A 26,022-nucleotide genomic window follows, 5' to 3' on the forward strand; every position below is an offset into this window, starting at 1 on the left:
CCTCCTCTTTTCCCACCTAACTCAGTTCTGGATTCGAGTCTTGTACAAGCACGTAAGATGGCAGATACTAAATCACATCTCAAATGCTGGCTGCAGGGGAGTCTAGGGAATGCAGGTTTTAGCTTTTCCATCTCTGCAGTGTGGGAAGGTGTGAGGGGAAGATGTTACCATGAATGTCGAATGAGGCAATCTGTAGTTTCTGCCTTAGCAAATGGGGGCTGCTTCCCCTATTTACAGAAGCAGAAAATGAGGTTCTGAGAGTGATGTGCTCAGTCCCCATGTCAAGTCCACATTTGCCAACTTAGATCGAAACCCCATCGCTCTTTCCAATAAAAGAAAAAAGAATGTCATTTGTTTCTATTCAAAGGCAGTAAACCAAGTGAGGTCTCAGTCTTCTTACTGCCAAAACATGCCTTTCAGAGCTCAGCCAGCTTCTGGAAAACTGATTAAAAGTCATCTGACAAGGGTCAACCCGTAAGCCAGGTTGGGTGGAATCCTGGAATCTCCGCCAGCTTTTTCAGCAGCTCACCCTCCAGAAAGTGAGCCACAGAGGACATGTTTTCACCCAACAGAGAGCTCAGTGACAATAGTGTGCTTCTTAATCACAAAACTACAAGTCACAGTTCCCAAACTGTGGAATGCTGAGTGATCCATCCAACTGTGGCGAAGGTGTGGATATGAGGTCCTTGGAGAGCTCATTTCTCAAGGAAGAAACTTATATCCTTTAATTATAGAGGGCCATTTTTAGGGGTGAGTAGATAGTAATTAATTATTCAATTAGTCATCCTACCGCCTTGGTTCCGGCTCTTATCCTTTAATGGCTGGACATTGCAAAGCCAATTTCCTGGGAGTGTTGCTTTGCATTTCTGCCCTCCAATCCATCTTTCATACTGCCGGGCCTATGTTGCTAAAATTTGGATATAACAATGTGAATTCCCTGTTTAAAAACCTTTCAGCTCCCTGTTGCTTACAAGATAAAGTCCAAGGTACCAGGTGTGGCAGTCAATGCCTTATACCATGAGTCCAAGCTGTGATCCCAGCTTTATCCCCTGTTTTTTCCTGTGGAGATTAATACTGGCCAAGTGGCCAGCCCCAAAGCTCACCATGTCCTTTCACATCTCTGGGCCTTTGCTTGAACAGTTCTCTTGATCTCAAATGTCCATCTTCCCAGATGGCTGCTAGACAACACCTCACTCACCCTCTTGACTTCTCACTGAGTATAGAATACAATTTAAACTCTTTATTGTGGCACACAAGGCCCTTTAAGATGTTGCCCATGGACCCCTTGCCATCTTGTCCTTGTGCTGTGACCACACTGGCCTTCTTTGATTTCCCAGAACATGTCAAGTTCTTTGCTGCCTCAGGGACTTAGCACATGTCCTTCCCTCTGCTTGGAATACTCTTCCACCATCCTTTCTGTAGCTAGTGATTTCTTGCCATTTACTTATCAGCTTCACTTGTATGACAGACCTTCTCTGACCGCTCCACCATAGTTGAGCCCCATCCTTATTTCCTAACTTGTTTCCTTTATGACACTTATCTAACTTGCAATCGAATCACATATTTCCTTGTCCAGTAGGCTTATGCCTGTCTTACCTGCGAGAATGTAAGCTCCATGACATTGCTCACGGCAGTATCAGAAAAAAAATTATTTACCTGATGATTGATGCATGTTTAACACCAAGTTCAAAAGTCTTTTCCTTTCTGGAGCCTTTCTCAGCTGTCCTAGCAGAATGGATCCCTTTATTATCTGGTTTGGTCACAGTTACTTGAACTGCTAGCATATCACCTACCACACTGCATGGATGTGGCTATTTCTCACACCATATGAAAAGCTTCAAGCCAGGGACCATACATGGTTAATTTTTACATTCCCAGCACCCAGGAGAGTTCTTGGCAAATAACCGGTGCTCCGTAAATGTTTGTTTAATACTCCATTTTCCAAATTTCTGCCATTTTTTTCACCTTCAAGATTTTTGTCCTATTTACTGAAAGCACTTTCCTTTAAATTGGCTCTTATTAAAAAAAAAAAAAAAAAAAGATAGTGAAATCAAGAGTTTAGTGTGCTAGTTATACTTTTCTCTCTTATGCATTAAATTAAATGCATAATAATTAAATTTTTAAAAAGTTCTTCCACATGCCCATAAACTTAGGATTATCACTCTTTGGAAAACACTGGTTTAAACAACTGCCTTGATCCCAGGAAACCCTGGTGGTGTAGTGGCTAAGAGCTATGGCTGCAAACCAAAAGGTCAGCAGTTTGAATCCACCAGGCACTCCTTAGAAACCCCATGGGGCAGTGCTACTGTGTCCTTTAGGGTCGCTATGAGTCAGAATTGACTTGACGGCGATGGGTTTTTACAGGCCTTGATCCCATGCTACTCTGGTATAACTTTAGCACCTCTGGCAAGGACTGGATTTGAGGCCAAGCCCAGGAAGAAGGCAACGGAGACTGCTGTGTGTCCCCTACCTGCCCACCTTTCCCCCCTTTGCTTAGAAACCTGGCCTGGTGGGCTGCTTGCATGCTCAAGTCTTCCTAGAAGGAGGATATGGTTAACATGTTTTGAACATATGGTGCAGTGGTTAAGAGCTATGGTTCCTAATCAAAAGGTTGGCAGTTCGAATCCATCAGCCACTCCTTGGAAACCCTATAGGGTAGTTCTAAAGGGTTTGTTTTTTTGGTCTAGTGCTTGACAATTCTACCTTCTCCTTTGGAGGATTTGTGTGTGTGTGCGTGTGTGTGTGAGCATTTAAATATCCAGGAGTGAATGCAATTAATATTTTAGGTACTACTTTACTGAAAATAGCACTTTTAGAGCCAAAGCACTTTCACACCTGTCCTCCCGTTTTCTCTTCATAAGATCTCTGGAAGAAAGTTGAGAAACAGGCAATATTTCATGGATGGAGAAAGTAACGCATGCTGAGACAGACCAAGGACCACTGCCCAAACACCCTAGGTTAGTCCAGGGCATACGCCTCTGATCTTAGCATGAGATTCTTTCCATCAGGTGATGTCACTGGTCTGGACCCAATATGTAATTATTACTTATAACAATTACTATAAATTATAGAGTAACTATTATTTATAGTAATAAATATTAAATATCCATCAACCATACTGTGTAATAATGATGATCATATAATAGCTAACACTTGGTGAGCACTTATTATTGCCAGTCACTGTTCTAAGAACTAATTCTGTCCTTATAACAACCTGAGGTATTACTGTCCCCATTTCCTAGGTGAGGAAACCAGGGTAAGTAGAGGCTAGACTACATGCTCAAGGTTACACCAGTGCTGCTCCCCAAACTCCACCCACTGTCCTGTAATGATGATACTAAGAGTTATGATCATTGTTGCTATAGTTTTAATGGGAACCCTGGTGGTGTAGTGGTTAAGAGCTACAGCTGCTAACCAAAAGGTCGGCAGTTCAAATCCACCAGGCATTCCCTGGAAACCCTATGGGGCAGTTCTACTCTGTCCTATAGGGTCGCTCTGAGTTGGAATCGACTCGATGGCAAAGGGTTTGGTTTTTGGTTTTGCTATGTTAATAGCCATAATGTTTATTCAGGGTTTACCATGTACCAAACACCGTGTTGAACATTTTATTTGTTTTAAATCATTTAGTCACCACGATAACCCTATGAGTAGGTGCTGGTATGACCTTCATTTTACAGATGAGGAAACTGAAGCATAGAGTGGTTGACCAACAGTTCCAAAGCTGTGTTGGCAACTGAACAGGAGCAGCGGCAATATTCAAACCTAGACATGCTCTGGAGCCAGAGTTAGCCTGGGGATTGAGAAAGGGAGGGGATTCTGTACAACTTGAAATGAGGCTTCTCAGAATTAAACTCTTCCCGGTTAATCTGGAGGGATAGCTGTCTCTACCAACTGGCAGGTTATGTATCTGAAGTCTGCCTGAAAAGTCTGTCTTACAGGGACAGACAAGGCCTAGCACCTATGGGCAAGGGCAATATGTGGAGAGACTGTCCAGATAGTTCACACCGGCTCTTGGGCTACAGCTGGAAGAAGTTGCTATAGAGTATGAACACAGGAGAGCTGGCTTGAGCTGGCATCTACTGCAGGGGAGGAGGCAGTGCTTCCTCACAGCTGGTGTCTGGCCTGGTATATCCTGTAGGGACCACAGGAGCCCCTGGGTGTGTAAATGGTTATCACATTCAGCTGCTAACCGAAGGGTTGGTGGTTTGAGTCTGCCCACAGGGGCCTCAAAAGAAAATGCCTGGAGATCTACTCCTGAAAACTCAGCCACTGAAAACCCTGTAGAACATAGTTCTACTCTGACACACATGGGGTCACCATGAGTTGAATCAACTCGATGGCAACCGGTTTGGTTTGGTTTGGGACCACACCCACTTTCAGGCCCTGTGTCCGCACTTAAGGACAGCATGCTTAAGGAGAAACAGAAATTAGGTTCCAGTCAGTGTTAATCAGGTGAGGGAGGTGGCCCACTTGCATCAAAGTCACGGGGGAGAAGTCAAAGTACAGATTTCTGGGCCTCGTCTCAGAGGAAGGAAACCCTGGTGGTGTAGTTGTTAAGAGCTATGGCTGCTACCCAAAAGTCAGTAGTTTGAATCCACCAGGCACTCCTTGGAAGCCCTATGAGGCAGTTCTACTCTGTTCTATTGGGTCACTATGAGTTGGAATTGACTTGACAGCAATGGGCTTGGTCCCAGAGGAAACAGCAACTGTGGGGGGTGGGAGCTGGAAATGTAAGTGTTCCCAGGCGATTCTTATCCCTCTCAGCTTTCAGAACCACAGACTGGCGGGGGTGGGGCGAGTATCATCCCCTCTACAAAGGGCCATTAGCATGAAGATGACCAAAACCGAAACCAAACCAGCTGCCGTCAAGTTGATTCCAAGATTAAACCCTTGTTAGTTTTCCCTACAAGGAACCATGGTGTCTCAGTGGTTAAGCACTCCAGTGCTAAACAAACTGCTGACAGTTTGAACCCACCAGCCACTCTGTGGGAGAAAGATGTGGCAGTTTGCTTCCATAAAGATTACTCTCTTGGAAAATCTATGGGGAAGTTTTACTCTGTCCTTTTTTTTTTTTTTTTTTATAGGGTCGCTATGAATTAGAATCCACCTGATGGCAATGGTTTTTTTTTTTTTTTTTTTTCTTTTTAATTTTCCCTACCAGGAGCTCTGGTGGCACAAATGTTAGTTAAGCATTCTGCTGCTAACCAAAATGTCCAGCAGCTCTGCAGGAGAAAAGACCTGGCATTCTACACCCATAAAGACTAAGCCAAACCAGACCTACTGCTGTCAAGTCGATTCCAACTCATAACGTCCCTGTGGGTCAGAGCAGAACTACCCCACAGCATTTCCAAGGCTGTAATTTTTATGGAAACAAACTGTCACATCTTTCTCCCATAGAGCAGCTGTTGGGTTTGAACCACCAACCTTTCAGTTAGCAGCTGAGGCCTTAACCACTGTACCATCAGGGCTCCCTGTAAAGACTACAGCCTAGAAAACCCTATGGGGCTGTTCTACTCTCTCATGTGTGGTTGCTATGAGTTGAAAATCAGCTTGAAATCACCTAACAACAACAATTTCCCCTATACACGTTCTCCAGGGAGATAGGCACACATTTAAGCAAACAATAAAACATGCAGACATACTTGGAAGCCAGATAGTTTATCGTTTGAGGTTCTCAGTTAGGCAACTGGTTTCCAATCTGGACTGGCACTTCCTGGACTTGTGCCTCTAAGTAAGCTACTCTCAGACCTCTCATAGCCTTGGTTTTCTCATCTCTACAGTGGAGAGAATACTTGTTCCAACTTCATTAGAGTCACTGAGAGGATATAAGGAGATCAAGCATGGAAAGGGCTGAGCTGAGCATCCGGCACATAATAAGTGTTCAATAAGTGCAAAACCTAAGCACTGTTACCGCTATATTACGATTAATAAGGAAGTGAGGCACTATCTTCCTCCTCGTCACATCTAGAAACGGAATCCTGGCAAAGGGTCAGCTGTTGACATCTGTAGCTCTATTTGCATGAGAAGCTGAGGCTCAGGGCTGGAAATTCTCACCAGGAGTCCTCCAGAGGCCTGATCCACCTGTCATTGAGTCCTTGTCCTGTCTCACGGTGCCACACGCCATGAGCGATGCACCTCCTGGACAATAACTTGTGGGCTTTAGGGTCCATCAAACATGAACCATCCTATTTCAGGGGATAAATGCAGCAAATCCACAGAGAGCCTGCAAAGCCACCTAGAATCTCCTGGTTCTGGTATTGCCCCTGATTTGGCAGGAAGGAGACACAGGCATTGATCAAAGGCCTCAGGGCAAGTCACAGCAGCTGCTGAATAACCAAAAAAATCCATTGCATCGAGTTGATTCCGAACTCATAGTAACCCTATAGGACAGAGTAGAACTGCCTCATAGGGTTTTCAAGGCATGCCTGGTGGATTCAAACTGCCGACCTTTTGGTTAGCAGCTGTAGCTCTTAACCACTATGCCATTAGGGTTTGCAGCTGCTAAAAAGATGCCCCCAAAAGAGGAAGACTGCACTTTTTTCCATTTTTCCCTTTCTCTTATGTTATGTATGGAGGTTCAGACTGCCTTTTAGCTGGCAGTTGCCTTTTCAGTTAAAAAAGTCTGCAAGATGGAAGAGCTGAAATAACAAATGATTGATTGACTAACTGATTCATTCATTTCATCCATGTATTCATTCATTTAGCAAATATTTTTGTACATCCACTTTGGAGGATTGGTGGTCCAGTGGTAGATTTCTCGCCTCCCATGCAGGAGACACGGGTTTAATTCCTGGCCAATGCACCTCAGGGGCAGCCACCACCACTATTAGTGGAGGCTTGCATGTTGCTAGGATGCTGAAGAAGTTTCAGCAGAGCTTCCAGACTAAGACGGACTAGGAAGAAAGGCCTGGCAATCTACTTCTGAAAATCAGACAATGAAAACCCCGTGGATCACAATGGTCCATTCTGCAACTGATCACGGGGACGGCGCAAGACCAGGCAGTGATTTGTTCTGTTGTGCACGGGGTCCGTCATGAGCTGGGGCCAACTCAACAGTAGCTAATGACAACAACACTCTGTACCAGGCATTGTGTTAGGATCTGGGGATTCATTGATGGGCAGAATAAAGACATCGTCCCTGACATCGATGAGCTTAAGGTTGCAGTAGGAGAAAAAACTTGACCCCACCTGTCCCTCCCCCCAAATAATCTCAAGTTACAAGTTCGTAGGTATGATAAAAGTTCTTCCTGGGAAGGAAAGGGACAGCATGTTCTCAGAGGATATAATAAGAGGATATGACCTTGACTGGGTGGGGTGGTGTGCCTTTGGATGGTCAGGGAATTTCAAGGCAGTAGGCTCTACCCCTTGGTTGTACTGAGTGAGTGTTGGATAATAAAGCAGTGACTTGCAGCAGGAAGGACTAAGGCAAGAGTGTCTGTGAGCACACATCGCTGCACAAGAACGACTTCCCAGGACACTCCCGCCTGAGATGACTCCTGGAGGCTCCCTTTCCAACAGCTGCTGTAATAGCTTCCTGGAGATGTTACTACCACATACTCAAGAGCTGGAGCCAGACTTTTAAAACGTTCCCTTTCCACTCTCAGCAACAGAACTGCAGGGAAGAGAATCCTGCCTCCCTTCTTAGTAAGTGCTGCTTGTTTGCCAGGTCTGTAGACAACACAATGTTCTGGGTGGGATGGGTGGGACGGTGGAGATAGGTAGTTTCAAATATAGTGGGATTGGGGCTTTGTATCAACACTAAGAACCACAAACTTGCAACGAGAGGGGAGGCTGCCTGCCGGAGGGGTGCGCAGCTGCCACGTGCCAGGTGCTCCCTGGTAGGTGGCCAGGGACCGTTTTGGACCACTTTTCGCAATTCAACCCAGATCTCAGCTCCTTCCTTCTTTCCTGACTGACACTTTCCTTTTTGGTAGATAGCACCATAAAATTTCAAATAATTCTTCTGGGCTAGATACGAGGGTGAGAAAGGGGAAAAGGAAGAAATGACATACACAGGGGTTTCTTCTCTCTAACTCCCCTCTCTTCCTGGACTCCTACCTTTCCAGGAGGTGGAGAGAACACAGGGGACAGAAATCTGTTTTCTGGAAATGGGAAGATCTCCCTCAGACGGTGAAGTATAAGTGTGCTCACCTCAGCCAATACATCAACCTGTGTAATGTGGGTAGGCAACTGTGCAGTGACACCCTGTGAGGCACATGCACTCAGAGAGCAGCCAAGGATATGAGTCTGGAGGGAAACAGGCTTGGGGTCAGATTCCAGCTTCTCTACAGCCTCGCGGTGTGACCTCGGGCAAACCCCTACCTTCTCAGACTCCATTTCCATAACTGTAAAATGGGGACACCTGCCACCCAGGAACATTGTGTGAATTAAAGTGTGGTCGTGCACATATGGGAGTCCCTGGGTGGTGCAAACAGTTAACACACTCAGCTGCTAACCACAAGGTTGGAGGTTTGAGTCCACTCAGCCACTTGGAGGGTAGGAGGGTGGGAGAGAAGTCAGCCATTGAAGACTCTATGGAACTCAGTTCTATTTTGACACACATGGGATCACCATGAGTCAGGGTCGACTTAACAGCACCTGGTTCTGCACATAGGAATCATCACCAGGCAGATAGAGACTTCAGCAGCAGAAGCTACGGTAGGAGTAGCGCCCTCTAGAGTTGAAAACTGCACAAAATGCATTACCTTCTATGGTAAAAAAAAAAAAGCAAAAATCGAACCAGTTGCCGTGGGGTCTCTTCCAATGCACGGCAACCCCATGTGTTTCAGAGTAGAACGATGCTCTGTAGGGTTTTCAACGGCTGTGATCTTTTGGAAGGAGATTGCCAGGCCTGCCTTCCGAGGTGCCTCTGAGTGGATTCAAGCCATCAACCTTTTGGTTAGTAATTGAGCACTTCACTGTTTGCGCCACCCAGGGACTCCACCTTATGTGGTTGCCTGGCCCTTAGTATGAATTCATTCAATTCAGCTATTATTATAAGGTGTAGTCCTTGTCTTCAGAGGCATATTTAGTCAAATTTTCCATATGACTAATACCACTAAGCATACCAGGCAAGTTATGACAACTGTCAGTTTATAGAGATGAACAATATTCACTATCATAGGAGAGAAAACAGCATAAGCAAAGATGCAAGGCAAAGATGTGCAGGGGGTGATTAACTAGAACAACTGGGCTGACGCTGAAGGTATTTAATAATCACTTAGAAGGAGCTCTGGTGGCACAGTGGTTAAGAGCTCAGCTGCTAACCAAAAGGTCAGCAGTTCAAATCCACTGGCTGCCCCTTGGAAACACTTTGGCTGTTCTACTCTGTCCTACAGGGCTACTGTGAGTTGGAATCAAACCAACGGCAACGGGGTTGGTTTTTGCTCAGCATATTAGAAAGTACTTTTACAGTCTGCTAAGTGTTCCTGACAAGCATCTCTCCTAATTCTTGCCATAGCAAGGGGAGGCAACAATTACGATTCCTTTAAAAAAAAAAAAGAAAGAACCAGTTGTTGTAGATTTGACTCTGACTCACAGCAACCTTGTGTGTGTCAGAGTAGAACTGGGCTCCACTGGGTTTTCAGTAGATGATTTTTTAAAAGTGGATCGATCCCCAGGCCTTTCTTCTCTGGGTGGATTTGAACCTCTAACCTTTCAGTCAGCAGCCACACATGTTAACCATTTGCCCTACCCAGGGACTCTGATTCCTTTTTTAGGGATGCAAAAATTGAGGCTCCGAAGAGCTGGGTACCTTCCCCAAGATAGGATCATGAGTAAGTACTGGGACTAGGAAGTGGGCACAGGACCTCTGGCTGCAAAGCATCAGGCTGGGTAAAGCGTGGGAGAGAAAGCTGCACGGGTAGTCTGGGTCAGGCCCTGGAGGTTATCACAGGCCAAACGGGGGAGTTTGGATTTTATCAAATAAGCAATGTTAAGGGAAGGAAGTTCTTTCATCTGGAGAGTGTCATGATAACAGGGATGTTGTCGGGGGATGAGCCTGGCCAGGATGGGTTGAATGGCCCATGGAGTAGGGAGAGCCGAAACAAGAATGCTATTCGACCTATTTGTACTGAGCATGGCGCTGAGCTGGTGTTGCTAGTTTGACTCTCTCTTTCTGACCAGGAGCTTGTATTATGCTGATAGACAGTAGTGACTCTGGAGTTGTGACAGATCAAACATACTGACTGTAGTATTCCTTAGAGAGTGAGGGGCTCCACTTGCCTCCAGGAAGCCCACGAGGGCTTCAGCTATGTTGTCCTGGCAGATGGCACAACAATAGTCACCCACCGAGGGCTTCCAAAAGGAGTAATTAACCTACTGGAAACTTCTGCTTTGGGAAAGAGATTGGAGAGCTGAACAGACTGATAATTTTGAGCCACCCAAATCTGCTTTCCCTGCCTGCCGGTTGGGATTCTACTTATAGCCAGTCTTTAATGATCTGCTTCCCCATTCACATTTTCTCTGCAGGGAGTGAAGTTATAGGAGAGAAACAGCTCATTCATTTATTCATTCATTCATCCAACTAATAATTATTGAACCTATTGGGGGAAGAAACAGAGGTCAATTTGACAGTGTCTGCCTTCAGGAAGTGCCAGGATGGTGGAAGAGACAGGACAGTACCCCACTGTGATCATGAGGAAGACATGTGGCTCTGGGAGGAGCAGGACGAGGGGGGTGCATTGACATTCAAGTTCAGTTCTGAAAGAAGAGCACAAGGAGCCTCTCAGGCTCTGGAAGAGCGGATTAGGCAGCAGAGGGAGTCTATGCAAAGGTCTGAGGCAAGGGAGAGCCTATTTTGGGAACTAAAAATAATAACAACCATAATTAATAATAGCTAATTATTCTTGGGAGACCTTGGGTGGTGCAAATAGTTAACACGCTTGGCTGCTAACCAAAAATTTGGAGGTTTGGGTCCACTCAGAGGCATCTTGGAAGAAAGGCCTGGTGATCTACTTCTGAAAAACCAGCCATTGTGAAAACCCTACAAAGCACAGTTCTACTCTGACACACATGGGGTGGCCACGTGATGGCAACTGGGTTTTTTCATGGTAATTATTCTTGAGCATTCACTGTGAGCCAGGCACTATGCTAAATGCTTTATACACATTATGTCATATATAGTTAAAACAAATCAATAAAAAGGAATAATAATCCTATAAGGTAGGTACTACTGTCATTTTGCCGATGAGGAACTAAGACTCAGAGAGGGGAGCTGACTTGTCCCAGGTCCCACATACTGAAATGTGAAGTTGTGACTCAGACTCGGGTCATCTCCCTCCAGGTCCTAAAATCTGAACCACCTCCCTGTGCATGGAGAGTCTTCCCTGGCCACACCCCCTCCAGCATGCCTTTCTGGACTTCATCCGCCTGCAGGGATGAGCTGCCCCCTCCCTGGCGAGCTCTGGGGTTATATCTTGTCTCCACAACCAGAGCCCTTCCTCAAAGTCAGCAGTCTTCACCCTATTGTTTCGGTATGTTGGTTCATTCCTTTGCTTTAATTCTCCCACTGCACCTTAATACATATTTGTTGATTGTCCTGGTGCCATACTGATGAAATGATCTTTTTAAATGGAAAAGCCTGTTGGGTCTACACATGCCTCTAGCTCTCGGCCAAAAGGGAATTTGGAGTTCGTTCCAGCTTTCATGGTGCTTTCATAAACTGGGATGTAGAAGGTTACGATGGGTAGCAAGGAAAGAATGCTTCAGCACTAAATCATGACATTCTGCTCTGTACTCCCAGGGCCCTGGAGAAACTCAGAGCAACCCTATCCCAGCGCTCAAAGGCCCTGTGGTGTGGTTTCTTCGGGAAGCATCCTTTGTGTCTGATTTTTGTTTAAAGAATATTCTTTCCAAGATGGCAAACATTAAAGCAGCAAATATGTTTATATTTGTCTAGCAAGTAAAAAAAGGAAAGAACACCATCAGAGTGAAAGCAAATTTCAAACAATGAATTGGACCTGGCCTCTGAAATAAAGACTCCACAATCCCACAGTTATAATTAGTTTCCCCCACACAATTAGGGATGCTTAGCCTAGGGAGGACCATGTGGATGTGAAATTAGTGAAACGGAGCAGAGAGATTCTAACCAAAGCTGCCCCATGGCAGTAAGGGCCTCAAATCCCATTACTTGTGGATGGGAAATCAACAACCATTCAGCTGAGACCAAAGATGGGGCCAGCTGATTTGCATGCCCCTCTTGGACCACAGCTTTCCCCCTCAAGGCAAGTGGTCACGGCAAAGATCTCTGAAGCCACAGTGTCTGCCCAGAAAGACTGAATGATCCCCGAAGGGAGGAAATCAACACTATCGGCAGCCAATGCTAGAATAATCAGCAGCGTAGCCTTCCATGTCCTATGACTTCCAGTAATGCACCATCCTCAGGCAGGGTGACATGCTGGCTGTGATGCTCAGAGGATGCAGACGTCCGGCAAAGTGAGGGGCTTTGGAATCATTCTATCATTCAGCCAATCAACACATTTCTTGAGCACCTACTTGTCCTGTGCTAGAGGCTGTTGTTGTTAGTTGTCATTGAGTCACTTCCGACTTATGGTAACCCCATGTGCGCAGAGTGGATCTGCTCCATAGAGTTTCAAGGCTGTGATCTTTCGGAAGCAGATTGCCAGTGTCTTCCTAGGTACCTCTGGGTGGGTTTGAACCACCAGCCTTTCACCTAGTAATCAAGCACTTGTTTGTGCCACCTAGCTGCCTTTGTGCTATGGGCTACAGTATGGACATTTACATATAATCTGTGCTGTCATGGAGCTTCCAGTTTGGTGAGAGTACTTAGAAATTAAACAATTACTCAAACTCTTTATCACACATGGAAGTGTATATGGAGGCCTGGTGGCGCAGTGGTTAAGGGCTCAGCTGCTAACCGAAAGGCTGGCACTTTGAATCCACCAGCCACTCTTTGGAAACTCTATGGGGCAGTTCTACTCTGTCCTTTAGGGTTGCTATGAGTTGGAGTTGACTCGATGATAATGGGTTTGGTTGGAGGTATATATGGGAGGAAGGGTGCAGTCAGAGAAGGCTTCCTGGAAAAAGTGACTAGGGACTGAAGAATGAGTAGGACTCAACCAGGTGGAATCAGGGAAGCAGCTCACATAAGCCCTTGAGTTAGGAAGGCGGCCTGCACACTGGAGGGACTGGGGAAAGGCCAGGATGTCTGGAGCAGAGACCAAGTGGGCGAGGGTGGAGATGATGCTGGCGAGGCAGGCTGGGACCAAATCATGCAGGCCCCTGTAGGCCTTATGGGAAGTTTTCATTTCTAACCCAAGAGAAAAGGGGATCACACATGTGTTTTGGAACGCTCACTCTGTGGAGAATGAATCGGGTAAGAAGAAGAGTGTGTGAGAGAAGAGCCATTTGGAGGCAATAGTAGCACAGTGGTTAAGCGCTATAGCTGCTAACCAAAAGGTCAGCAGTTCAAATCCACCAGCTGTTCCTTAGAAACCCTATGGGGCGGTTCTACTCTGTCCTATAGGGTGTCTATGAGTCAGAATTGACTCAATAGCAATGGTTTTTTTTTTTTTTTTTGGTAGTTCAAGCCAAAGGGAGTGGTAGCCTGACCTGGGAAGGTAATGGGTGGGAAGGTAAAGTGGACATAAAATTTACTGTACCTGCTAATGGTTCTGTCCCTGAGAAGACATGAGATATATTCTGGGTAAATACTAGGTAAAATAAGCCTCTAAAAAATCCTGCCAGCATTTAACTGCTAGTGTGGCTGGATTTTCGCACCTGACTTTTATAGAGAATGTTTGATTCTAACACCAGACATCAGTGGGTGATAGAAAGGGGCATTTAAGCAGGAAGCAGGTGAGAAGTGTATACAAAGTGCTTAGGCCACTGACTGGTATCCAGTAAGCGGCAAATACATGACGTCATGATGGTACTGCTGCTGCTGTTGATGATATTGTGTTCTATAATAAACCTTGATATCTGGGTATTGTAATTGTTGTTGTTGTGTGCTGTCGAGTCCACTCTGACTCATAGTGACCCTATAGGACAGAGTAGAAATGCCCCATAGGGTTTCCTAGGCTGTAATTTTTAAGGAAGTAGACTGCCATATCTTTCTTCCGTGGAGCAGCTGGTGGGTTAAAACTGCTGACCTTTCAGTTAGTAGCCCAGCACTTAACCACTGCACCACCAGGGCTCCTTGGTATTGTAATTATAGGGACCGTTTTAGGGTATTTAGACATGATGGTTTGGTTTTTAATTTTTTCTCTTCTGCTCTGTCCCTTTTTCTATAACAATGATTGTAGCAGAAACTAATCTAACTGAATTAGGAAGTCAGAAGTACTGGTTCAACATGGAAGCCAAGATGTACCTACAGTCCCCCTACAGGACAATGACTTGGACAAATGTCATCATCGGGTGTTTCTGCTTCATGTGCCAAAGAGTACTTGGCAAATGGAGGGGTAGGTAAGACAGGAATGGACACTGTGGGAGGCATGTGGAGAGGAATCAGAAATAAAAAATAAAGGAGCACCCAGGGCAGACTAAGCAGCAGCAGCCAGAGGTGGACAACTGGGCAATAATGTAAACTCACACAAGAGGCTACACCTGATACAGGGAGAGCTGTAACCAATGGGGGTCTAACTTACTATACTGGAATAAACTCAAACTAAACCAAACATGGCTGGTAGATTCGAGCTGCCGACCTTTTGGTTAGCAGCCATAGCTCTTAATCACTGTGCCACCAGGACTCCACTCTATTAGGATAGGTAACCAGAGTTCTACCTGAGTACTATTTTTGGAGTACAATATATTCTGACAATACAGTAAAATTGAGGGATTTTCACAGTTCTGAAATTTGGAATTTTTGCTAATTCTGAAAAGCTTAAGATGATCTAAGTACTATATTTTTATGCAACTAACTCTCACATTCTACATTTGTTTGCCAACCGTGCCCTCTCTCCCTCATTATTTTCAAAAGTGTGCTATGCTTTTTTTTTTTACTGCAATATGTAAAAAAAAATTGGCATAGTTTGCAGTTTGCTTAGGAAAATACCTTGAGGTGGAAGGGCAAAGTTGGCAAAAAAACACAGAACACGTTATTTGCGTAAAAATACTATGAAGGAAGAGTTGGATAAACACTTTAATAGTTCAAACAAGATAGAGGAAGACTTAAGCTGCAAGGAAAACCAAGCATTGGAAGCAAGTTCAACAACTTTAGAGAGCTCTTTCTGTAAAGTGAGATTTCTGAAGCATCCCTAGTGGTCACCATTTCACTTTAGGATATATATAATTTTAAAATGCAATGAAATGGATCTTTGTTTTCCCCAAATGTTCTATAATCAAGACTTTTCACAGATGTCCGTTACCTATATTTAGCAAGACACTTTGGTATACAAAATAGAAATTAATATTTAAGACCATGTTTTATGCTATTGGAAACCCTGGTGGCATAGTGGTTAAGTGCTACAGCTGCTTACCAAAAGGCTGGCAGTTCAAATCTGCCAGGCGCTCCTTGGAAACTCTATGGGGCAGTTCTACTCTGTCCTATAGGGTCACTATGAGTTGGAATCGACTCGACGGCAGCGGGTTTGCTTTTGGTTTTTATGCTATTAGAATCCTTACCACTATCCCTGTCATAATCACAATGAAGACCCTGGGTGGTGCAAACCGTGAAGCGTTTGACTACTAGCTGAAAGGTTGTTGGTTTGAACCCACCGAGAAGTGCTTCAAAAGACAAGCCTGGCAATCTGCTTTCGAAAGGCCACAGCCTTGAAAACCCTACAGAGAAATTCCACTCTGCACACATGAGTCAGAAGCAACTTGAGGGCAACTAAAAACAACAATCACAATGATAACAGCACATTTATTATGTACTGTCCATGTGCCTAGCACTGTGTTAGAGATTTTTTCATACATTTCTTAATTTAGTCCTGTTATTCTCTTCTTATCCCTGTTTTAGAGATTAGAAAACAGATCAGGGGTTAAGTTGTATGCCAACGGTCACATAGGTAATAAGTGGCAGCGACGGGATTTGAACTGGGTTGCACTAACTAGCAGCAGAGGGCAATACAGTGGTGCAGGATAAAAGAAAAGATAAATAAAACTGTCAGGCAATAAATGATAAGTGTCAAATGAGATGCGGGTGATAAACGCTAACACAGGATAACAGTCCTTGGTTAAGTGCCACTGGCTGGTTTGGTAATAACAGGTTTGCTCTGTTCAATTCTTCATTTTGAAAAAGTATGATAGCGGCCCAGGGCTTAAGAACAAGAAGACTCAAATGATGGGCTGTTTCTTCACGGCACTTCTATACGTTTGTCATTCTGAATGCCAGGTGTCACCAGTCCTTCATGCAGAATGGTGATTCCACAGAAAGTAGGTGACTTCCCATTGCTGCAAATCAACAGTGAAGAAGGAATGTATCTTTGAGTATATTTAGAACATTTATATTCAAGCAGCATTACTGATAGCAAAGAAGATGGGAGACCCAAGAATCTCCTAGACATAAAGTTATAAAGTATTTTATCATCTCTGTTTAAAAAAAAAAAAAATTGGAAGCAACTGGAGTCTTCAAATTCTTTTACAGCCTGTCCTATTTTGCAAACACCAACCATCGTATTAAGGGTATCAACAAGATGAGGGTGATTTAGTCCTAACCTGGAGCTGTGAAATAAACGACGAGGCAGGTTGCATTAAATCAATCCTGAAATGAATCTTCGAGATATCAAATCTGGGCTTTTCAGGACAGTTTTATTTGCTAATAAGCCTAATAAATTGAAGGCTGCCAGTGTTGTCAGGAGACGTGTACCTTGAAAAGTATAAACGATGTGAAAATGCGGATTTGCAGCAGCAGACGTGGCAAAAGGCGGGGCTGTGAGAAGGAGCGTGTGTGCTGTGTTTCAGGGAAGCTCGGCTGGCCTGCCCGGCTCTCCAGATGGAATCACTCATGAGCCCCCAGGGACTGTTGTTCCTGAATGAGTTAAAGGAACACGGGAAACACAAGACTCTCTTATGAAAGCAAACTAGCCCACAGGGCTTGGACGATTAAAACCTAGTCAATTTTAACTTCTGGAAATTTTGGAAGATGATATTGTTTTAGCCTGTAGTTTGCCTGCTTCTTTGTTTCTCATTATTTTTGTTTGAGACCTCTTGAATTGCCAGGAATTTCTTTAAAATCTGATTCTCTTTCACTTTTTCTGGAGTTCCTACAAAGTTGAGATTGATGTCTTTCTCCTCTCCTGTCTCTACCCAGTTTTCTAGTGAATTCTAATCAGTCAGTGACTGAAATCAAAGATGTTAGGCCCATTCATCTCTTGGAAGGAAGAACATAGTAGAATCAGAGCAGGGTTCAAACTCTGGTTCCACAGACTGCCCTGATTAGGTCATTTCATCCTTCTGAGACTTATTTTTCTCAGCTGTCTAGCAGGGATAAGGAGATGTACCTATCTCAATGGGTTGTTTTAGCATTAAGTAGTATGTTCTTTTTAAACTGCATAGCATAGTGGCTGGCACATAGTAAGTGCTCAACAAAAAATAACCAGTACCAGTTGTCAGTCAGCCAACTCTGACTCATGATGGCCCCATGTGTGTCAGAGTAGAACTGTGCTCCATAGAGTTTTCAATGACTGATTTTTTGGAGGTAGATTGCCAAGCCTTTCTTCTGAGGCACCTCTGTGTGGACTCGAACCTCCAATCTTTCTGTTAGCAGCTGAGTGTGTTGTTTGCACCACTCTGGGACTCCAAATTATTTCTATGGTATACAGGAATCCCTGGGAGGTATCAACAGTTAACATGATTGACTGTTAACTAAAAGGATGGTGGCTTGAGTCCACTCAGAGGCACCTTGGAAGAAAGGCCTGGTAACCTACTTCTGAAAAACCAGTCATTGAAAACCCTATGGAGCACAGTTCTACTCAGATATACAAGGGGTCACTATGAGTTGGGGTCAACTCTATGGCAACTGGTTTTATCTAACTATTGATGAACAGTTAAATGAGATAGTATCATAAATTTGGGGCTCATGGTTTGTTCCTAACCTCTGTCAGGTACATGATTGAGGGATTTCAATTGTTAATGTTAATATTTTTACCTACTGTGAGGAAGGGCATGGAAAGTGCACAGAATTTGGAGTCAAACAAATCTTAAGGTTAAGTATCAGGTCTACCTGAGTGGGGTAGGGAGCCTCTCTAACATAACTGTATAACAATGATAATGAAGACATCTATCTCCTGGTGTTTGAGTCAGGATCAAATAAGATTATTTATGTAAAGAGAGTGCAAACTGTTAAGCTTTGGACTTATTTTTAACATCTTTTAGCATCTAGCACTAGGTCTAGTACATAGCAAACAATCAGTTGAAAGGCTTTCAGCTTTCCCTGCAACCCACCTTATCTGCATCATTTTTAGTGTAAGTGATCCTAAAGGAAGAGGCTGAGTGCCAAGGAGACCACATGACCTAGGTCTGGCCAATCGGAATACTGCATCCCCTGTGATTGGTTCAGGGATGGGCACATGACCAAAGTAGGCCCAATGAGAATAAGTTCTAAAACTTTTACAGGAACCAGGGTTGCTATCAGTCAGAATCACTCCACAGCAATGGGTTTGGTTTTTTTTTTTTTTTTTGGTTACTGGGAAAAGGAGCACTGGTGGTGCAGTGGTTAAGAGTTTGGATGCTAACCAAACGGTCTGGAGTTTGAATCTACCAGTCACTCCTTGGAAATCTTAAGGGGCAGTTCTATAGGGTCGACTTGATGGCAGTGGATTGGTTTGTTTGTTTGTTTTTAATTGGGGAAAAAGCTCCTTTTTTTTTTTTTTCTGCCAAACTGCTTGCTAAAGAGTAAGTGAGGGGCTGCAGGAGGTCACCATCTCAAAAAGTCCCAACGACGTTATTAAGCTGATGGATCCAGCTTTGCCTGAAGCTCCTGGATTTTAGTTTTGTCAGGCAATGGATTTTCAAACTCAGTTTGTTTATTTTTGTTTGTTTAAGCCAGTAAGAGTTAGGGTTCTATTATTTACAAATGCAAATCCTGACTAATTATACTTCATCAACAGTCTATCTTGGTTTTTTGTTTGTTTTTAACCTGGAAATATAAACTAAATGTGATTTAAATCACATCTGAGTCATTCTGTAGATCATCGAAATTTGTGCAAGATGTCGTGTCTGTGTTTTTCCTTTTGGAAAAGAGTCTAGATTTCTGCTTGCCACACGATCCTCCTTTCTTTTCTGGCAAACTGACTTCTGCACCAATCATTACTGCAACTGTACTCTCAATATATTCATGGATTTTGCTCTTATATCTAAAGCCCTTTTGATCATTCCATATTCTTCTTGACCTTGCCTCAGCATCTTGAACTGCTGGTCACCCAGTGGAGCCACAGAGATGGTATTTGACTGGCTGGCTTACCTAGTTGCACCTCTGAAATCCTATGGATCTTTGTGGGATCACTAGAGTCTAGGATCAGGATGGTGCCGTCTTAATCTGTCAATTCCTGACTCTTCATGGTGTCTATTTGGATGTCTACTTTGATACTGGCTGGATGTTCAATGGACTTTGGAGTGGGGAGAGTGGAAACACTGAGAAGCTTAACTAATGTTGTTGTTATCTGCTGTCAAGTCAGCCCCTGACTCATGGTGGCCCCATGTGTTACAGAGTAGAGCTGCTCCATAAGGTTTTCTTGGCTGTAATCTTTTACAGAAGCAGTTTGCTAGGCCTTTTCTTCCACAAAGCCACTGGGTGGGTTCAAAACACCAACGTTTGAGTCAGTAACCAATCACAAACCACCTGTGCCACCCAGGCTCCTTCTAACTAACAGGAACTCAGATTTATCTCCTTAGAGTTTTAACTCTTACTGCTTCACTGGGAGAGATGAGGGACCAAGAATCTAAGTCATGCTAAGTAAAATGATCAGGGATTGGTAATTTACATCTTTCCACTTACCCTAAGTCTCAGAAGGATACTGAAGTGCTGGCCAATTTTCTTAAACAGGACAAACTCTAGTGAATACACCAGAAGAAGGGTTTGGGATAACCTCAAAGAACAGGGAGTTCCATGATGTTTTCTGCACACAAAATTTTCCTGAACTTAGGAAGAAGTAGAAGAAAGTCTTTAGCAACTAAACTAGGTGTTCGAAACTGATATCCAATATAATTCTATGACAAATAGAGGAAGAATACTAATCTCAACCAGTGTGGCTAATCCAAAGAGTCAACTATGATGGGCCGAACACATGCTGTGTGTTTAAAATACATGGGTAAATTGAGTCCGTGTGTGTGTGTGTGTGTGTGTGTGTGTGTGTGTGTGTGTGGAGTGCTAGGTAGTAAACTAAGTTCTGGTACTAACTAGCTAGGTGACCATGAATTAACCTCTGTGATCTCACTTCCATTATCTGTAAAATCATTATAATAATGCCTACTTACCCCAAAGCATGGCTGTGTGGGTCAAATATGAAATATGAAAGTGGCTTATAAAAATATGGAGCATTATGCAAATTCAAGGTATTGTATGGGCACACACTGTCTCTATATGTGCACATATACACACAGTTTATGAATAATATATGAGCTCCGTGTGGCTCAGATCCATTTTGATCAATAATCTCACCTCCACGCTCACATAGAACATTAGGGACAAACAAAACCTTGGATTAGTGCTTTGACAATAACTAGAATGGCATTGAAGAACAGTGTTGAAGAAAGGAAAACAAACAGGAAACTGCTGACAGTTGCTTTAAGCCACAAACTCTATCTGAACAAAACTCCTTGGCGAATCCCTAAGCAGTAATTCAATAAACAAAGCTATTCACTCGGTTTTACCCCCAAAGTCCTTGGTGGCCCAGCAGCGTACATTCTGAAGGTTCACTTTGTTATGCACAGTCCCCATCCTAGGACTAATCTTTTTATAATGAACTTAATCCAGTTAGAACTCCCTAGAATGGCCACATGTCAAAGTAATTGGATAACAGCCTGAGATTTTGTAATTATTCCTACTCTTCAAGCAGGGCTGGTTTGAGTCTGCACACCCCCTCCTCCTATCCCTGACAACCCTTGCCAATGATAAAGCTAATACCAAGGGGGAGAGAGGCAGATGAGCTCTGTCTTGGGGGGCAGGGACATTAGCAGGAGAGAACTGAGATGGAGAGAAGGGAAAGAGAGGTGGGGAGTCTGCTGCTCCTGGTAGACAATCTGTCTCTCTTAATAGGCTGCTCCTTGCAATAAAGAAAGGCAGACTTCGGAAGGCGTAGGTGTCTCTGCACCATGGGGAAGAACAATTAACCCAGTTGAGAAAATGGTTTCCAACAATCTTGCAGCTGCTTGGGCACCACTTCCCTCCTTATTTTCCAATTTACCTTTCCCCCACCCAAGCCTGCCTTGCTCGCCTCCTCCCCGTTACCCTGCAGCAGGCAACACCTCTCCTGGGGCACTAATTCCAAAACCCTCGAAAGAGGAAGTGACTATGGAATTAAACTGCCAAAAGTTTTCCTAAAAAACAGAAAATTCAAATGCATGATAAAATTAAATAGGTACATTCCACCTCCTGGTTGGTTCTTTGATTGACTATGGGTTAGGGTAAGGGTAAGGGTTAGGGTTAGGGTTAGGGTTGGGGTTGGGGTTGGGGTTGGGGTTGGGGTTGGGGTTAGGGTTAGGGGTTACAGACACTTCTGTGGCCAGGCCAGAATTTTTCAGTACCTTCTTTACCCAACCGATCAAGAAGACTTTGATCTTCCTTTGGTTTTCTTCCCTCGAATGAGATTTCTCATTTTGAATTGTTAAAACAATTACCTGGTACAAATCAGTGGGGTACAACTTTGGATGGTGTTAGCCAATTTTGTGTTTGTTGTTGTCGTTAGGCGCCATCGAGTTGGCTTCAATTCATAGCAACCTTATGTATAATGGAATGAAATATTGCCTGGCCCTGCACCATCCTCCCAATGTTGCTATGTTTGAGCCCATGGTTGCAGCCACTGTATCAACGAGCCAATTTTACCAGGGTCCATACCCTTTCCGTAAGTTAAGCATCCATGTTGCAGAGCTGCTGTCTGGAGAGAGGTACCAAAGTGGGGGTCTCCACATGCTCTAGTTTTAATATGTTCTAAGTCTGTTTTCAGTTATTCCAAATATATCAACACTGAGGTGGGAGGAAAAAAATCCCCCGACTGCTTCAGGGGTAAACTCGGGTGCTTCCTCTCAGCACATGGATCAAAACAAACGCATATGTGCTTTGGGATGTGGCGGCCAGCACCTCATGGAAACCCAAAATCAAGTAAAAGGAAGTGAGGGCATTGATTCCATTAGGCCTGGGCCAAATCTCTTTTGATTTGTTTTACTCTTTGGGCTAGTGCTTATTTTCATGATTGGATTAAAAATAAGGCTTTCCTCCCAGGCTGAGGACGTGGACTGCCCTTTGCATACTGCTTCCAAATTCTTTGTTGTAATAATAGATGCATTTTATGTACTAAGAGTTTCACACGTGCTCAGCCAGTTGCTGTGGGGCCCACTCTGACTCAGGCGACCCCATGCGTGTCAGAGTAGACCCGTGCGCCACAGGGTTTTCAGTGGCTGATTTTTCAGAAGTAGATCGTCAGGCCTTTCTTCTGAGGTGCCTCTGAGTAGATTTGAGCCACCAACTTTTCCGTTAGCAGTGCATTAAGCATTTGCATAACCCAGGGACTCCTTCCATGTGTTATTATCATTTAATTCCCACCACAATGCAGTGACGGAGTCCCATTTAATGCGTATGACAAAACTGATGTGAAATTATTTCCCCAAGTCCACACAGTTTGTTGATAGTAAAACTGGGTTTGGATTCAGGTCTGTGACCTTATCCACTACACACACTGGACCCTGTTAATGCTCTCCCACGGCAGCTGACCTCACAGCCTCTGCCCGAGGGCCTGAGAGCCCTGCTGATGCCAGATCTCTTACCCACTCAGGCCACTTTGTGAAGGAGAATCAGTCCTTCCCCAACACCAGTGGAGCCAGAGAGCCTGGTGCCACCACCAGCCACTATCATGGGGCAGCTGTGTTAGCCTGGGGGACATTTAGCCCCCATCTTCCAAACACCTGTGAATAGGCCTGACCCTGCCTTTCCTACTGAGTCTCCCCCTGTCTCAAGGGGCAGTGGCTGCCACAGAGGGCTTTTCAAGGCCCCATAAGTGCTCCCCAGCGTTGTTCACACAGCACAACAGTGACATCCAGGGGAGAGGCCCGGTGATGGCAGGGACCGCCCAGGCTCCAGCATCTTCCGCTGGGTTTCAGGGCTGCCTCCTGAGCCAGGCTAGCCTGACAAGCACACAGACCCTGAACCACAAGAGGACGAGCATCTGGGGGCTTGTCGGTCAGCACCTGCCCTGCAACTTGCCCGGGGTCTGACACATGCCCACCGTGCAACTCAGCCCTCCTTCTCTTACTTTCACCCTACCCCTACCCTTCGGCTCATTACTCCAAGGTTTAGGGAAGGCGCCTCTAACCTGACCTAGTTGAACACAGCGCCCCTGCCAAATACCTCTGTAGTCATGAAGTCTTTTGTCAGTACCACCTGATGATAGAGGACAAGTTTCTGGAACTAAAAATTAGCTCAGTCCTTCCCTCAAAGAGAAAAGGTTTCCCAAGCAAATGGCAAATGTGCTCTGGTGGTTTGTTATTATTGCTATTATGTCTCTCACCACCATTTTATTGTAAATATCCACTGTGCTGTTTCCTTTGGTTTGATCTGCACTCTAAAGAGGAAGGGTTGAAACATACACACACAACACACAGAGAATTACACCCTAAATATACATACGCACATGCATTTAAACAACTCAACAGAAACCAGGGGCAATATAAACTGAAAGAGGTTTAAATAGAAACGCAACAAGAGAGAAAACAGATCCTTGCCTCCTCCAGGGCCTTTTTCTGGGCAGCATTTGGGCTGACGTCTGCCCCTCACCTGTCCATGGCCTGTAGGTCCCTGCAGATTGAGCTTGGTATGCTCCTTGGATCTGTCAGGAGCTGCAGCAAGAGCTGCCGTCTGCAGCCTGGGTGTCTGGACTCCACTTCTGCAGCTCCTACCTGGTACTTTCTTTGACCAGGAGGTGGCAGGGCAGAGATGCTATGTAAGACTGTGGCCCAAAGTGGCAGCATGAGAGGAAAACTAGACTGGGGTGCTGGGACCTGGTACTTTCCGCCACACATCCCTTCCCAGGTAAGGAGCAGCTACTTTCTGTCCTGGCTGAGCAAACTCCTGGGTTCCCAGGGTTATCAGCGGGACCTGTACAGCTGGTTTGGAGGACTCCTCCTTGGAGCATGTGCACCACGTCAGGGCCTGAGGCTGGGTGGAGACCCCAGGGCTGGGAATGGGGAAGAAGCCCAATTGGTAGTTTGTATCATCTTGGGAGAAATGCGGTAGGGAAATGCACTGAAAAGTGCTACCCAGGAGAAGGGCCGTGAATGAACACACCCCTCTTTTTTCCTTCTCCTCCAGACTGGGGCTCCATGTAAGCATCACACCTGGCACATAGTAGGTGCTCGGCCATGTCTGTTGGTGATGCACGCATGACCTGGTATAATCACAGAAGGGCGTTGGAGAAGCTGAAGCAAGCAGTGATTTTCCAGGTCTACACAAAAATCAGAAAGGGAATGGGTTCCATTTGGAGTAGACATGACTTAGGTTAGATTTTTTTTTTCCAGTTGCCGTGGAGTTGACCCCAACTCACGGCGACCCCATGTGTGTCAGAGTAGAACTGTGCTCCGTACGACTTCAACGGCTATTTATTTTGAAAGTAGATCACCAGACCTTTCTTTTCAGGTGCCTCTGGGTGGACTCAAACTGCCATCTTTTCAGTTAGCAGCCGAGTGCATTAATGGTTTGCACCACCGAGGTAAGTGCAAATGGTGTACAGAGCTGGGGTCTGTGGAGCAGTGATGGACGTGAGGCTGCAAGTAACAGCGTTCTCTTGACTTCTGAGAGAAATGATGGTAAGGCTGGGAGACTCTTTGCAGGTACTTCCAATGCAGGTTTGGGTGATGGACTCTCCCTCCCTGGAGATTCTTAAGAAAGGAGACTCTGGTAGAAAAGGTTCAGTGGGTTGATTTGCTGAGAGATACAATGCCAAGATTTTCCATTTTTTCCCCATTAGCACATTTTCTCTTGTGTGCTCTTGCTCTGGGAATAAAATCTATTGTGAGCTTGATACATAAAACTTACAGATGGAGCGACTCATGTTGAAAGTGGGGAAGGCCAGAGCTCTGCTATTAACCCCTCCCCCTCCAGGGTGGTCTCAGCGGCATCTTTGTGTAAATCCCAGTGCTCTGCTAACCTTAGTTTGAAAACCTCTGGGGGTGTGGTTTCAGGGGAGGTGAGCTTATTGCCAAGGCACCCAGGATTTGCTCCTAGCTAGTACACAGCTGGGTCCACTTTGGCTCACATTCTTGCACTAGGGAGGCAGCAGCGGTTCAGTGGTAGAATTCTCGCCTTCCGTGCAGGAGACCAGGGTTTGATTCCTGGCTAAATACCTTATGTGCAGCCATCACCCATCTGTCAGTGGAAGTTTGTGTGTTGCTATGATGCTAAACAGGTTTCAGTGGAGTGTCCAGACTAAGACGGACTAGGAAGAAGGGGCTGGTGATCTTCTGAAAATCAGCCAGTGAAAACCCTATGGATCACAATGGTCCAATCTGCAACCAATCACGGGGATGGTGCAGGACCAGGCAGCATTTCGTTTCATTATGCATGGGTTGCTATGAGCTAGCAAGTGAGGGGTATGGACTAGATTAGCAGTTCCTACACCTGGCTGTTGTTCAAACGCCTATGCCCCAGTTCACATCTCAGGGATCTGAACTTCCTGAGCTTCCTAGAGCAGCACCTGAGCAGCTGAGGACTCTGATGATCAGGATTGGGGAAGCACTGGACAAGCTGACCTGTCAGGTCTCTTCACCTGTGAGTTCACCAAGGCCCTGCAGTCCTGCTTTCAAACATGGACAGATCTGACAGGATTTGGCAAAGCCAGGCTACCCTCCAATAATGTGTCCCCAGGGCACAGGTCACTCAACTGGGGCCAATGGGTCACACACACTCCAAGAAGA

At 45.0% G+C, this 26,022-nt stretch overlaps 1 protein-coding gene across 2 annotated transcripts in view; it reads right to left on the reverse strand.

The window, feature by feature from the left end:
- SLIT3 (slit guidance ligand 3) overlaps positions 1–26,022 on the reverse strand; it is a 783,747-nt gene that overhangs the window by 309,840 nt on the left and 447,885 nt on the right. The gene's annotated exons all lie outside the window — the stretch shown is intronic.

Source organism: Elephas maximus, chromosome 2 (genome assembly GCF_024166365.1).
Source record: "Elephas maximus indicus isolate mEleMax1 chromosome 2, mEleMax1 primary haplotype, whole genome shotgun sequence".
Lineage (NCBI taxonomy): Eukaryota > Metazoa > Chordata > Mammalia > Proboscidea > Elephantidae > Elephas > Elephas maximus.